This window comes from Lynx rufus, unplaced genomic scaffold (genome assembly GCF_022079265.1).
Source record: "Lynx rufus isolate CCGP_SWC_20201006 ecotype Redwood Valley unplaced genomic scaffold, mLynRuf1.p SCAF_12, whole genome shotgun sequence".
Taxonomy (NCBI): Eukaryota; Metazoa; Chordata; class Mammalia; order Carnivora; family Felidae; genus Lynx; species Lynx rufus.
The window spans coordinates 55531598-55547520 of record NW_025814826.1 but is presented as its reverse complement, the minus strand read 5'-3'; the positions used below and the strand labels follow the sequence as shown (position 1 = coordinate 55547520).

The 15923-nt window shown below is 44.9% G+C and overlaps 1 non-coding gene across 1 annotated transcript; it reads right to left on the bottom strand.

Moving 5' to 3' along the window:
- Nucleotides 1-1542: 1542 nt before the first annotated feature.
- Nucleotides 1543-1649, bottom strand: LOC124507966 (U6 spliceosomal RNA). The gene has a single exon (XR_006961181.1). It is a non-coding gene; the product is annotated as a U6 spliceosomal RNA (small nuclear RNA).
- Between the last annotated feature and the right edge of the window lie 14274 nt (nt 1650-15923).

Sequence of the window (15923 nt, the reverse complement as noted above, 5' to 3'; positions counted from 1 at the left end):
AACTGTAGTTCTTGAGGGCGGGTGTTGGGATAGCAGTGTTGGAAGTAGTTCCACTGGGGAAGGTGAAGGGTATGCGGGGTTTTTAATTCAGAATCGTGGTGACCAGATGCTGCTCAGAGTTGGTCTCCAGGGCGCCCCAGCCTCAAGCAAGGACCATACGGCGTTTGGAATTGAGCGTGATATTAGGTGGGGGCTGGGTGTTGGAGGAGAACATAGCAAGGGGTAGGGATAATACCCTGCAGTTGCCAGCCTGGTTGTAATCTCCGTGCTCTCACCCCACAGCTCTGTGACCCCAAGCTCTCCACGCCTGGCTTTCCATAAAGCAAGGATAGTAACACCCTCCTAACTGGTGTGTTAAGAAAGAAAAGACGTGGGAAGCCCCATCTGGTGCCTAGTGTGCTGTTGTCCAGCTCACACTCTACGGAGGACGGTCTGGTCCTTGAAGGGGCGGGAAGCTGCCCTGGTTGTGCTTTCTAACAGAGCTGTGACGTGTCACTGAGGATGGCATGAGGATGGCACCTTCGTGTTTTTGTTCTCCTGCAATGAAGTGTGGGCTGGGCAGTGGGAAGGGGGGAGCCAGGCGCTGCCTTACGTAAGTCCTACCCTTATAAAAATGCTCTAATGTGGTTACTCTTCTTCCCACTGAGACAAGAAGACATTGAGGGGCTGGCCTTATGACCAGCTTTGGCCATCACAACGAGATACAGTTGTTGGCTTGCCGTTTCCAAGTCCAGGTCTCGAGGAGCTTTGTGTACTTTTCCTGCTCTTTCTTAGAAACCTGCCAGTTGCCACGAAGACAAACAAGCTGGAATGCTGGAGGGTGGGATACGAGATGGAGTAGATTCAAGGTGGCCCTGCCCCAAGCCAGCCTTGTCCTAGAGGCAGAACTGCCTCATTGAGCTACAGCTGAATGCGGATGCGCGAGTGAGCCCAGCCCAGACTAGAACCACCCAGAGGAGCCCCACCCAAACCTCCTACCCCACACAGTTGTGGGCTAAATGAATGGCACTCCTTTTTTGGGGGGGGGTGATAGTTTCAAGTTTATGGAAGAGTTGGAAAGATAATATGTCCACCACCCAGTTTCAATTCCCCCCCAATGTTATCATCTTACACTACTGTGGTACAAGTCTCTTTGTCAAAAGTAACAAACCAGCAATGGTATGCTACTATGAACTAACCTGCAGGCAGTATTTGGAATAACGCCATTTTTCTATTCCAGGATCCAATCCAAGACGCCAAATGCAAAGACTAAGTCTTTCCTTAGTCTCCTCTGACCTGTGAGAGCTTCTCAGTCTTCCTTGGTTTTCCTGACTTTGACAGCTGTAGGTTTGCTGGTTAGGAATTCTGTAGAATGTCCTTCCACTTGGGTTGGCCTGATTTTTTTTTTTTTTTTTCTTTTCATGAGTAGACTGGAGTTCTCTCAGGTTTGGGAAAAAATAACACAGATGTGAAGTAAAATGTCCTTCTCATCACATTATACCAGGGGGAATGTGAGATCCACTTGACATCATTCGGTGATGTTAACTTTGACACTTTTTAAAAAAAAGTATGGGACACTTCATGAATTGGCCTGCCATCCTTGCACAGGGGCCATGCTAGTCTTCTCTGTATTGTTCCAGTTTTAGTATATGTGCTGCTGAAGCGAGCACCGCTTTGACACTTAATTAGAACAGTGTTTTCCAGGTTTCTCCCCTGTAAGGTTACTCTTTTTCTAAAGCATCTGCATTTTGGAGTGGTTTGTTTTGCAGCAGTTGATAGCTGTTACATACTGCTTCCTCACTGCATTCATGCCTCTCTGAGTTTGGTTTTTCCAAGTTATTTCCCGGACTGTTTTCCAACTTTAGTCTTTTGGTCGACAATCCGTTGTCACGTTGCCTTGGACGTCGATCGTGCCGAAGCAAAGTTGTAATTTCGCTTTCGAAAGTCTAAGAATCGTCCTGGGTTCTGGTCAAATGCTGCTGCCTTTGTAAACCTTCTGTGGCTCACTCTGTAAACCCTTCTAATATTAATTCACTCATTCGTTTATTTTGTGGAGCACTGTCTACATGCCAGTGTCTCTTCTAGGCTTTGGGCCCCAGCCATGCACCAGACAATTCTCAGGAAACTCGCCAGGAGGGAGCTACACAATTAACCCAGAAGTCAAATACTTTAAAGAGAAGTGTGTAACTTTGGTTTTCTCTGATATGCATGTTCTCATGTTGGAGGCATTCAATTGTAATCTTCCTGTGCATCTCAGCTAATCAATCAGTTGATAACCAGTTCAGTAAATATTTAGTGTGCATGTACCATGAACCAGGAATTGTGATAGGTGTCTACAATGGAATCTGTCATGTTGCTCTTAGAGTCACAGAACGCAGGCATTGTCTTATCCAATTCTACTGTTTTTATTTTATTTTGTTTTGTTGAATTTAATTTTAAATTTTAAATTTTATTTTAAGTAAACTCTACACCACATGTGGAGCTCAAACTCATGACCCCAAGATCAAGGGTTGCATGCTTTATTGACTGAGCAGGCTAGGAGGCCCCAGTTCATTCTGTTGTTAAACTATGAAACAAGAACAACAGAGGGATGGCTTCCTGGGCAGATCGGGGGCTCCAATCCAGGACCAAGAAGTTCTAGCATGGGGTTGTGTCTGACTGCTCTCTTGGCCATCATAAAAGAAATGGCTGGCAGATCTCAAAGGTGAGAGCAAATTCACTATTGCAGAGTTGGGGACAGGAGGTTGGGATGTCATTTACCCAGAAACTGATCTTCCTCCAGGGTCAGAATATGAGACCAATTCATCTCCCCAGAATTGAGACTGCCCTGGAGTGAAAGCAGTACTCATCAAACTTGCCCTTTTGACTGAAGATCAGTCATCTTATCCATGTGTTTGTTGTCTGTTTTCCCTACTGGGATATAAACTTCACAGAGACTTGTCTGTCCTTTTTACTTCTATATTAATCACATAAATCAGAGCCTGATATTTAGTAGGCATAAATACCCATGGCACAATTGAGTGAATAATGATTAAAAAAATTTTTTTTTTGAGAGAGGGCACAAGTGAGCGAGGGGCAAAGAGAAAGAGAGGGAGAAAGAGAGAGAGAAGTGGGGCCCCAGCTCACCTGATGAGGTACTCGAACTCAGGAACTGTGAGAGCATGACCTGAGCCAAAGTCAGATGTTTAACTGACTGAGCCACACAGACAGCTGAGTGAATATTGATTCATGAAGGGCCATGGGGCCATGGTCAGTGACTTATATCATAGGAAAACTTCACTGTATCCTCTTGTCCAAAATCCTATCCTTCCATGGCTCCCCATAGCCGGTAAAATAAGCCCAATACTTCAACATTTATTGGCAAGCGCTCTTTGAATTGTAAACAATAGAAACTAATATCAAATGAGCCCAATCAAACAATATACCACATATTTTATTTTATTTTTTATTTTAGAGAGAGGGAGAGAGCACTTGTGAGCATGGGAGAGGGGGCAGAGGGAGAGAGAAAGAGAATTGTAAGCAGGCTTCACGCTCAGCTTGGAACCTGATACAGGGCTTGATCCCATGACTCTGGGATCATGACCTGAGCTGAAATCAAGAGTTGGACACAACCAACTGAAACCCCCAGGTGCCCTTACAACACATTTTAAGAAGGAACAACATTTATTGCTTACCCAACTGTTTTTTGTTGTTTTTTTTTTTAATTTAGGTACAATTGGATCAAGGAGTTCGGTTGACACATCAAAATTGACACCTCTTCCTCTTAGATCAATTGTTTTCCCTGTTGGCTTCACTCTCAGGCAGACTCTCCCCATGTAGCAGTTCGTGGTTACATGAACGAAAACATCCCCTTCTTTTCCTTAAGCCAGTTTGAGTTGGGTTTCTGTCACTTTAAATAAAGAAAACGTCTTGACTAATACTCTCTCAACTATTCAGAACATGGCATGGTGTTGATAAATGGAATGAATAAAGAAATGGGACCTGAGGATGGAGAAACTGAGTCTCATGATACCTCAAGCCTCTCTTGCTGATTGTCCCCCAGGAAGCTTGAGTTCAGTGACTTTTTTTTTTTTTACATGTATTTATTTTGAGAGAGAGAGCACGAGAAAGAGAGCAAGCCAGGGAGGGCAGAGAGCGTGAGGGAAAGAAAGAATCCCAACCAAGGTCTGCGCTATCAGTGGAGACCCGGACATGGGGCTCTATTTCATGAACTGTGAGATCATGGCCTGAGCCGAGATCAAGAGTTGGATGCTTGACCGACTGAGCCACCCAGTTCACTGACTTTTTAACGAAAGCTCGCCTTCCTTAGGCAAATGTCGCTGAACAGTGTAGGTTCATCTGAGGGTTCTTCCTGGGGGAATCAAGATCCTGTGAGAATCCAATGTGTCTTATGTTAAACCACTGAAATTTCAAGGTTTCTTTATTACTGCGTGTTATTGGTTACTTACATGTTAAACATTCAGTTTGTTTTACAGCTGCTGAATTTAGAACATCCCTTTCATCTGAAGATAACTAGTCATGATGGGTTGAAAAGGTAGGTGTTTCCAGCTCCTCTCAAAGTGGAGGTGGCAGGGCTCACTCCATATCCTTAACTCTGTGCAGTGACGGCTGTGACTGTGACCTCCAGATTTCTCAGGATATCCAGAGCTTCCAGAGATCGCCATCATCACTCAGCTTTTAGATGCTGCTACTTGGCTGCGCAAAGCATCCTGCCATTGACCTGTTGCTGCTTCCGGTAGACCTGTCAGGGAATTCTGTTGTGTTCTTTTTTTGTTTTTACAGAGCTACTCAAAATTCAAGTATGATGCAAAAGAAAGGTGAGACATGTCGCAGAGGTCATTAGTGCGCACGATGTCCAAGGGTTTCCGTTGTGTCCCAGCTCCCCTTGCAGGAAGGTTGGGACCCGTGATTGATTCTGGCCAATGGACTGTGAGAAGCAGGGGTCTGTGTGACTTCCACATCCAGGCAATTAAAAGCATTGTGCCTCCCTTTTTTTCTTTCTTGTGGGGGGTGATCATGGAATCTTTATCAACATAGGGAAACCGTAGTAGGGAAGAAGCTTGGGTCTTGGAGTGACCAAAGAGAGCTTCAAAGAGTTGCTTGACACGCGGTGGCCGTTGAGTAAGAATCAAACGTTTCCTGTGTGAAGTCACTGGGATTTCAGGGTTTATTTATTACTGCAGCAAATTTAGCCTATCCTGACTAATAAAACATGCATTCCTCCTCCAGTAGACTTGTAGACTGGTTGCTGACTGAGGTGTATTTAAATAAGATTGCCTTGTCATATATATTTATCCACCTTCCAATTTTTGGTGTTTAGGCTTTGCCTTGAAATTCCTTTGAAGCAACAGACTTGGCTCGAATCCCAGCTCCGCTACTGATTTGCCGGTAACCCTGGGCAGGTTATTTTACATCTCTGAACCTCAGTTGCTTCATCAATAAAACGTTGAAAATGGTTGGACTTTTGGGAGGTCCATCACTTACTGCCTGTATAACTTTTAGCAAGCTACTTTTCTTTCCCAGTTTCAGTGGCCCCATCGGTAGGAAAGAGGTAATAATGTTCTGTGTCCATCACGGTTGTCCTAAGGAGTAAAGCGGAGAATGTAAGGGCCCAGTGAAAGTATTTAGTGAACTTTAATCTCTCCCTGTCTTTTTTACCCATTGAGATCCTTTGGTTTTTCCTATCACTCTGCTTTATCCATTTCTTTCTTTTCTCGCCCCTTTCCTAATCCTTACTCGGATATAGAATTGCTTCCTTTATGGAGAAAACGTGGACTCTTTCGTGGTTGCTCTGGTGTCGCTGAGAAAGAGTAAACTTTCTAAAATAGCATGGAGCAGATTTATGTGTGTATTTGTATGTTCCAACTATTTACACCCTAGTGTGGAAAGGAGTTGGCAGCTGGAAGTAGAGGGCAAAGTTGAGTCCACACCTGAAGAACATACTTAAACACACTGATAAAGACCGGTGCACCTAATCATTTGTCTTGAAGGAAACCGAAACAGTCACACTGATAAACAGACTAACTGAGAACCATTAAAATCTCAGTCACTTATCAGAATCCAAACAAGGACAACCTCAGTGGGTTTGAAGGTGAGAAGTCACTTAAGCAGAAACTCAAGACGGCAGGATTCCTTGAGAACAGGACATTTATAACAAGGTTGCACCCTGTGCTACTCTGATGGGAATGTATAAAGCAAAGAGTTTGGGGCAAGGGTCGTCTGTGTGCAGGTGGGGGTGGGGCAAGAATGACACAAAACAGGAGAGCCTGAGTGGCTTAGTTGGTTACAAGTCCCACTTCAGCTCAGGTCATAGGTCATGATCTTGTAGTTTGTGAGTTCGAGCCCCGTGTCAGTCTCCACACTGACAGTGTGGAGCCTGCTTGAGGTTCTCTCTCTCTCAAAATAAATAAATAAACTTAAAAAAGAATGACGTGAAACAACCCCAGATAGGGATAAATCGAGTTTATGTGCAGACTCTTTCTTTTCTTTCCTTTTTCATTACTTCTGTTTGAACTTTGTGGTTTTCCTTGGAGAGATTGGCGCCCAGAAGGAAGGGTAGAAAGAACCAATTGACTGTTCTCAAAACAAAACAAAACCCAACAAAGGCTCTTTCTTTCTCAAGGACTGTTCCCATGGAAAGTAAAAAGTGAGCCCACTTGGAATTACCTGACTGCAAAACAATGCCACTTTTATTGAAGGGAGTTAGTTTTTCACTCACCCAATTTAAATATGGCTCCATAGAACTGCCCAAATCTTCAGAAAGGATATGGTCCTCGGACTAGAGATCACGGCTGAGAAATCTAAGGCTGAAAGAAACCTTTTTTTTTTTGAGTGAACCAAAAATAGGGGTTTAGAAAGGAGTCGCTCTTCTCAAACTATGTTCATAGCAAGATATGTTGTCAGATACCACTGGTGAGAAATAAGACCTTGTCCAACAGCCTTTTCTCCTGTCTTCTGGAACGGGGTATTTGCTTTGGTTCTCAGAATATTTTGAACCAGTCCAGCAATTGTTCTTAAAAGCACATTTAGGTTTGTTTTGTGCAGCGTGTATTTAATAAAACACATTTGTGTTGAAACGAACACGTTTGCCAGCTTTCCCTCTGAAAAATGTGCACATCACCTTTGGAGTCGTAACACTGTGGCCCCATGGAAAATAATTCTGTCCCATCTGAGTAAGGAGAGCAAGGGATTTTTTTTTTCTCTCTAATTCAAGGTGAGTATGAGGAGTCTGTTAAACTTGTTCTGAGTTCCGTATCTCAAGAGTCCCCAGAACATGATCACTCAAGAGGGGCACTCCAGGAGTATCCCGTAGAGCTTCCGGAAAATACAAAGGTTTGTGCAGGGAGCCTTGAAGCTAGGGTTAACAAAGCTGCAGGCAGGCTTTCCCCTCCCTGAGAAGTCATACCATCTCTGGTTTTCACTCAGGTCTCTTTGGTGAGACAGTAGTGTGATAAGTCTTAGTGTGGATTTTGGCTATGGTGCATAGTAAGTAGTATTTTTTTTTTTTTTTAAGACAGAAGAAATAACTAGTATTTGAAGAAACCCAGCTCATCGGTAAGAAGATTCAAATAGACAATAGGTTCTTTGGGGACAAAAACTATGTCTTGTTCACCATTCTATCTTCTGTACCAAGCCCCGCAGTGTTCAGTTAATGACGGTTGAAGAAATGGGGGTCAGATACCATCTATCCTAAACGCTGTGTTAGACAGATCCACTCAGCATGAAGAGGGATGTAGACTGTGGGGTAGTTTTTCCTTCTCTGTTGCCTCAAGATGAACACAAAGGATATTTTTATTTTGAAAGAATTTTATCAATCATCCCTGTGGGGAAATGGGCAGGAGAAATACCCAGCATGGGTGTTGACACACTTTTGAGACGTTTTGCAGCCATGATCTCTGCACATGGGTTTGGATTCCTTCATGCAGAGAATTCAGTCCCACTTGGCTTCTCTCACCTCCGAGGCCAGCCAAGCTGGTTGCTGTATGGTTTGCATTTCTCAAGAGCTCCAGGCTGACATCCATCCATTTGTCTCCTGCCCTGTATGTCGCCTCACATAGCACAATGGTATTCATCTGTAAGTCTCCCATTTATGCAGAAAATATGGGCTCCTGGTGTATACACCAAGGAAAATGTGCATCAGTGGTGGCACATAGAGCGGGACATAGTTTTCAGCCCTTGAGACACTCAGAAACTAAAAGGGAAAAAGACACATGTAGAAACTACTATAATACAAAATGGCAAGTGCTAGGAAGGGGGTTAGAACCAGCGTGCTGGCTGGCCCGAGGGTGTTGGCGATTCTTTCCTGGTTGTGGTGCTTTTGTGATGGGTGGAGGGACATCGCAAAAAAGTGCCAATGAAAAGATGTGGAGAATGGTATTCAATGCGTGGACCCTGTGTGTCTGAGATCTCCGGAGAGCCCTAAGAGTGAGTGTTCATCTGGCTTCAGACCCAGGAATAACTCTGCTTTTTCCTGAGAAGTGGCTCATTTTTGCCTTGACTGGGACAGGAACAGGGGCCCTTTTCCATCTCAGCTGCTGTTGAGTTTGGGCCCCACGTTGTAGCTCACGGTAGCAACTGTCAGTAACTCAAGGTGTGCAGAGCGCTACAGACAGATTCTAGAGGATGTTGTAATTTCCTATCCCTTAAAAAATTTCTATCTTTCCTCCTGATTGCCACTTAAGTTGTGTCACTTTTGCTCTAATTTTTAAATTTCCATGAATACTTCTGGTATAAGGCAGGAAAAAAAAAAAAAAGATTGACATGATGGTAATAACAAACTGCCCCCAATCTCAGGAGGAGACAGAAGAAGGTGAGTCTGATGGTGGAGGAGGGGGTTTTAGGCAAAATGAACTGTAGATAAGAGAGCAGAAAGTTATGAAATGGACGTGGGTTCTGGCTCCACTTCAGTGCATAAAGGGGATTTATATAACAACACATTTCTTCCTCCTTCACATGGTCTTCTTCTACCCAAGTGCATTCTGGATATTTCTTTTCTTCTTCTTTTTAAAAAATTTTTATGTTAATTTTGAAAGAGAGAGAGAGAGACAGAGTGTGAGCAGGGGAAGGGCACACAGAGAGGGAGACACAGAATCCGAAGCAGTCGCCAGCTCTGAGCTGTCAGCACAGAGCCCGACGCGGGGCTCGACCCCACGAACTGTGTGATCGTGACCTCAGCCAAAGTTGGATGCTCAACTGACTGAGCTACCCAGACACCCCTGGCTATTTCTAATGTATTCTGTTGGGTTGAGCAAACGAGACCTGTGGGAGGTAATCATAAAGGAGCTCTATTTGGTCGGCCACCCCTTCCCATTTAAGTCCACTCCGGGCGCCAGTTAATTGTCCTGGCCCTGGAAGAAAACATAGGTCATAGGACTGTTCTGGTCCCTCTTCATTTTATCAGCAAACAGCATCTCGATGGAGGAATGAAGATGTCTCACCCAATACCATTCTAAATGGACTAAGTCTGAGGTTTTTGTCTTTCTTTGGCTTAGGAGTGAGGTCTGCAGGTAGGGACAGGGTAGGGTTGGCTCCTTCTGTCCTTTGCTGGTTCTTCCCTTCCCACCTTGCCCCGCATCTCGGGCTTCTGCGCCTCCAGAGCAGAGTTCAGGGAAGAAGGGAGAGGAGCGATACTGGCCTGGACACTGCACGGCCGCGTGAGCCCTCTCCTGTGCTCTCAGCCCAACCTTTCACTTCATCTCTTGCTTTGGCAACCAATTCAACTCCTTAGTCTTTGCTTTCTGCCCCAGGGCTTCCTTGCTGTCACTGTACAGGATGCAAGGGAGACCCTTCTGCCTCTCTGATGTATGGGCAGGGGATGATGACCTCATTGGGCAACAGTTGATCATTGGAGGTGGCAATTGGATTCCCGTATCTCAGAAGGTGGATCCTGAGGAGCATCCTCCAAAGCCCCTAGAGGGTCCCCAGTGAGACAGAGCTTTAGTCATCGACAGAAAAATGAGTTCAATATCATGCATTGTGGGACAGCTTTTCTTCCTGCTCTGCTGGACAGTTCCTGGACTCCCCTTCCTGTGTCTGGTGGCCATTTTCCAAAACAGACTATGTTCATGGAAGTCTTTGTCTTAAGCTATGTCCTTTGCAGGAAGAGAAATCTAGTAATTAGATACCTTTTCAGGTTTCTCAAAGGTTTAGAGCTGACTCTTTTGTATGTGCTTTCCTGGGGTTCTTCAGGAATCCTGTTACTGGGAATGTCTCACCTGCACTTCCTGGACAGGGCAATTGCATCTTTATTTCTACGGATGGTTGACTGTCTTCTTCCTTTGCCTCTAGCCAGGACTGGCTACGTCGTTCATGGGCCCCATTGCAAAATAAAAATGTTGGGCTCCTCGTGCAAAAAATAGTAAGAATTTCAAGTTGACTGTAACAGAGCATTAAACCCAAGTGCAGCGCACTTTGGGGGGCAAGGCACGGCCTGACTGAATGAAGGCGGACCTGCTTCTGGCCTGTTATATTCACCATGCTTCCAACCTGAGATGATGCCACAGCAGGGCTCTTTCACAGAGAGGCGACATCTGGTCCATGGGAAACCCACATCCTCTGCCCCACACTTGCTGACTTCACTGCTTTGGTGAACATTTTCCCCCTTAGATTTCTCAGTGTAAGTCACATGCAGTGTGCTGAATAAGTTAATCTAACCAGTCTTCAAGATGGCTCTCAATGATCCTAGCAGCTTGAGGTTGGTGCCCTCCCATACAGAATTAGGGCTGACCTGTGTGACCAATAGAATATTGTAGAAGTGACAGTTTGTGACTTCTGACTGTAGGTTGTAAAGGACACAAAAGCTTTGGCTTTGATCTCTTGATTTTCTCTTTCAGGGGAAAGCCAGCTGCCATGCCCCTGGGACTCAAGAAGCCCTTTGGAGATGACATCATAGAAAAGAACTGTCCACAAGCCAGCACCAACTTGCCAGCCACGTGAGGGAACCACCTTGCAGGGAACCCTCCAGCCCCAGTCCCAACCTTGGATGATGCAAATGACATTTGACTGCCGCGACTGAGAGTCTAAGCCAGAGTTGGCCGGCCAGACTGCTCCCGAATTCTTCACGCACAGAACCACGAGAAGTCGCCAATCATTCATGCTGTTTGGAACCACTGAACTTTGGGCTGACAGGACACACAGCGAAGAATAACTCATACAGTAAAGCAAACCTCCCTTTAGGTGAAGGAATAGCTCTCTTCGTTATCTCTGGTGGCACTGATCCTTTTTATACCCTCAGTTTTGTATGAGAGCTGTAGACATTTATATACAGAAGACCTCATTCTGGATTATGCCTCAACTTCCGTGTTTTGTTTTTTTTAATCCCCAGTTATATTGTCTCTACCCAACTTGGTTGGGCCTTGGTTAGGACATTTTCCTCCTTTATTGTCTCTGTGAATTGGTTTTGGGAAAAATTCTGCATTACAGAACTTAACTGATTTACTGTAACGGTATCCTCATCACAGTCAGATTGGGTAGCCACGGCCTTGGAGAACCGAGAAGTCCCAAACAGTAGGAATATTCATTATAAAACAGAAGCCTGGAAACCTGACCATGCTCTGGGAAAAATCTTTTAGCCAAAGAACTCAAACTACTGTTCAGATTTGCAGGAGCAAAATACCAAAAAAAGTCTCTTTTCAGAGAGAGAGAGAGAGAGAGAGAGAGAGAAAGAGAGAGAACCACTCCTGAAATTCTGATATTTTAATTCTGCTAATAAGGAATTTATTACTAAGGACCAGATAATTTATTTAGCATCTAATCACGGACTTATTTCCACACAATGAGGACTTGGGACGGGACATCAGGGATCTGAAATACCAGATATCACGCTCCCTCTAACAATCTGTGTGACCCGGTATAACATGCACGCCCTCTCGGTGCCTCAGACTCTTTCTCTGTGTGAGTCTGAGAATATCTGTTGACCAGAGATAAAATATCACAGGGCTTTGAAGTGCTGTAAATGCTTTACCTATTTGAGGTTTCATTATTATTTTGTCTTTTATAGTTAGAACCGTTTTCTGGAAGACGGGGAGAAAAATGGCTTATATGACATTATAAAAGCATTAAAAGTCAAATAAAAAACAAGCCAATGCATGATGACTGTTGAGCTGGTTTCTGTTAATTGAATCATATTTCCCCATCGATTTGCATAAAGAATGATGATTGGTTTCCACGGGGGCAGGGGGCTTGCAACGAAGCAAAATCACACTCAGAAGTGTTGAAAACTTCATGCAGTTATTCAAAATGCCAAATAGAGGTCGGAAGGATGAATGTATCATGATAGTAAACATACCGGATTCTTGGAAGAAAGGTCCATGCAGGGGGAGCCACACATTTAAGTGGGGGTGCCCTCAGCTAATCAGGAGATTCTCCCAACTCTGAAGGAAGTGAAATCCTGCTGTTTAGTATGGGAATACAACTTTTTTCTGGGGAAGGGAGGTGACTAGATGTGCATAAGTGAGGGTTTAGTTGGCAGGACACAAGCTGCTTTGTTGATTCCAGGGAAAGAGTTTCGCTAAAAGGAATGAGGGGCATATAGGATTGTTGGAATGGCTGGGGAAAAGGACATCAGGGACACTACCGTGGCCAGTCTCAGCCTGAAGCACCCATATGGGTTCTCATGAATTTCGCTTCTCAGGAAGGTCTGGGAAGCTCCCACCCAAGTCCTTGGATTGTGGCGGGGAAGCGGTGGTGCTCAGGAACCCTCTGGAAGGCTGTTGTGAATCTCTCAGGCTTGGCTGCTGCTGCCTCCTAAGCAAAGGGCCCCTCCTCTCCTGTGCCCTTCAGATCTAGCCCGGCCTTCTCATTGGCCGGCTTTCCCTGGAACCACCCGGGGAGGGGTACTGGGGGAAAGGCGTCCTGCTTCTTTTATGCAATGTGGAGGAGAACGGAGAAGGAAGGGGAATGATGCGGGTTCCACAAGAGACCATCTGATACAAGGGAGAAGCCGACTAACCACGGGATACTCCCCAGGGTGTTCTCTTCCCCATGCCAGCACTATGCACACCATTTCAATGAACCCAGCAGCAACCTCAGGAAGGAGCTGGCACTCATCCTGTCCCTGTGCTTTTAAAAAAAAAAATCACCTTCTGGCATGCAAACACACATACAGATGAAGTTTAGGTTCAGAGGCTTAGGATCAAACAACGTATTTAACCATCAGGATTCAAAGGTGGGTCTATACAAGGGAAAATCCCGAGTTCTTTTGGCATTTCCTACATTTAAACTAGTGGTTCAGACTTTAGCTGTATCAGAAACACCTAGAGGAATCACCCCACCCCCAGAGTTTCTGAGTCAGCAGGTCTGGGGTGGGACCTGAGATTTGTATTTCTAGCAAGTTCCCAGGTGATGCTGATGCTGCTGGTTTAAGGACCATACTTTGGGAACTCTAGAGGAGTAAAGTGAGCTTTTTCTTATCTCAGTTTACTGGTGCTTAGATTCAGGCAGATCCTCCAAAATACTAACTTTGCTTTAATTATTTTTACTGCCCTTGCATATGGTTCCTATCATGTAGCATAGATACCTACCTTTGGCTATGTGTGTGTGAGTTTGTGTGCATGTGCATTTCAACCCTATAGCCTTAGCAGGTAATCACACAGCTGAATGAAAATGGATGGGCTCGTATTTCCAAGTGCTGCCTTATTTGGAAACCAAGAAGGGTACCTGGTACTATGTATATATTCCTGATTGAGCCAGAATAGCAAATTAAACTTTGGAGTTGATGATTTATTTATTATTTCATTGTGAGTTTTTAAAAATCAGCATTTGATAAGTAAATGGCTCAGACTGTACTTTGGCATTCATGGAAGTAATGTTAGTCTTGATGAATTATTTGCTTATTCAGTGAATATGTAATTTAATTCTATAGAAATTGCATGGCAATTTAGCACACATTAATGAGTGGATACTGTCTCATAGCTTAATGAACCTGTGATCCTTTTAAAGTAGGGGAAATATTTAAGGAATTAACAGTCAACTAGGAAGAAGTCTGTTCAAAAATTTAATGGGCTGGACCAAACTTTTATGAACCCTCTCAGACACAGATAGACAAGATTTCAAACACCCAGGTCAATACCTGGGGGTAGCTGCTATCTCCCTTTGAAAAGAGTCAGAAAGACCCACGTGTGGACCCAAGCAATGCCTCCAAGTAGGTAGAGGGTGCAGTTATCAATTGACCTCTGGTGGTCCACATCTGTCAAACGGGGGAAGGGGGTTCTAATTCTTATCTTACAGGATCACAGTGAAGATTAAATGAGGTAATGAATGCTTGTAGAGTTTTTGAAATGTAGCTGAGTCTCAATAAATTATTACGATTTTACAATCCTATAATACTACTATTTACCTTAGCAACAATTTCCCCTCCTTTCTACCCTCCTCTCTTTTCCTGTGACCCTTCCTTCCTTCCTTCCTCCATTAATTTATTAAATGAACATTTCTTTCTTTCTCTCCCTCCTTCTTTTTGCCTTTACTGATTTATTATAAAGGCTACAATTTGGGAACAGCCAAATGGAAGGAATGCACAGGGTAAGGAATGGACTGGTGGCGTGGAACTTGCACAGCCTCTCCAGACATGGCACCCTTCCAGCCAACTCCACGTGTTCACCAACTTGGAAGCTCTTCAATGAACATTTCTTTCAGGAATCTTCTGAACGATCCATCTTGCGTCGCAGAAGATCCCGCCATTCTGAATCACTGTGCCCTTCCCATCCACGTTGCCCTTCTTCCATCTCTATGCACATTGATTGTCTTTTTGTGTCGAGTTTATTCTCAACCTTCAACATGTAGCTGGAGCATCACCTCCTCTGTGAAGCCCGCTGTGATCACTTCTATCTATGGCAGATACGGCAGCGTTCGGGGCTGTTGCCTGCACCCCCTTCTATCGCGGTGCCTACTCCTTTGTGCTGAAATTGTATTCGCGTCTGCGTCCTCCAAACGCAGAAGTTCCTTGAGGGAATGACTGTGATTTTCATAGTGGGTACTTTAGTGCCTACTCCAGGGCTAAGCAGTTGGAAAAAAGTCTTTAAATGCTGCCGCTGGTGCACATTCTAGCTACCAATCTTATGATTTTGGAAATTAAGGCTGGGATTGGGGTGAGGTGAGCAATGGGCATACGGCACAAAATCTGAAGAGGGGCTTACAATCCCGGGGCTCTCCTGTTGGACTCTTGGAATTACTGAAAACATCCATCTATACTTACAGCCCAAGATAGATTTATTGGCTTCTTCTGAACTTCAATTTTTATTCTTTCAGTCACATATTTCCAAGAGCTCTTGGATGATTAGCATCTTGACATGTGTGAGCAAATGCTCCAGTTTGCTGAACGCCTGTTATGTGCAGAGCACGGTGCTAGCTCTCACAGATGCAGGGGGGGTGGGGGGTGGGGGGAGGCATCATGGCCAACCTTCATCTTCAGCCCCATTTTCGCTGTCATGGCAATCTTGTAGGGGTGAGGATGGGGTAGAGGGTACACATAAAGAACTGTGTTTAAATGGCCACAACATGAAGTTATAGAAAGTTAGGTTCTGTAAGAAAGGTGAAAAAAAAGGTGCTGTGGGGATTTGGAGATGAAGGACAGGCCTGGGGAGGACGCGGTAGGCAGGAGGACAGACAGACCCGGGGGAGGAAATGACAGTTGATTACTCACACTAAAGTCGTCACTATTTTGGTGCCTCGCTCCACTCCCTGTTTGCTGGGGCGGTTGGCTGCTAAGGCCAAGAGCTGTACCTTCTCTGGAGAATTGCCTTCGGCCAATAAGAGCCCCTCGATGCCCGGGGGCTTACACTCCCTCCCTGCGGGTGGCTCACAGTTAAAGGCAGATCTGGGCCTTGCCTTACGGCGATCCAGGCCTGTGGTGCCATTCACAGTCTAGGGTTCTCCATGGGATTGCGCTGGGACTAGATTTCGGCTGTCCCCATCTTGGATTCTGCTTCCAGGGATTCTGGGCTCAGGAC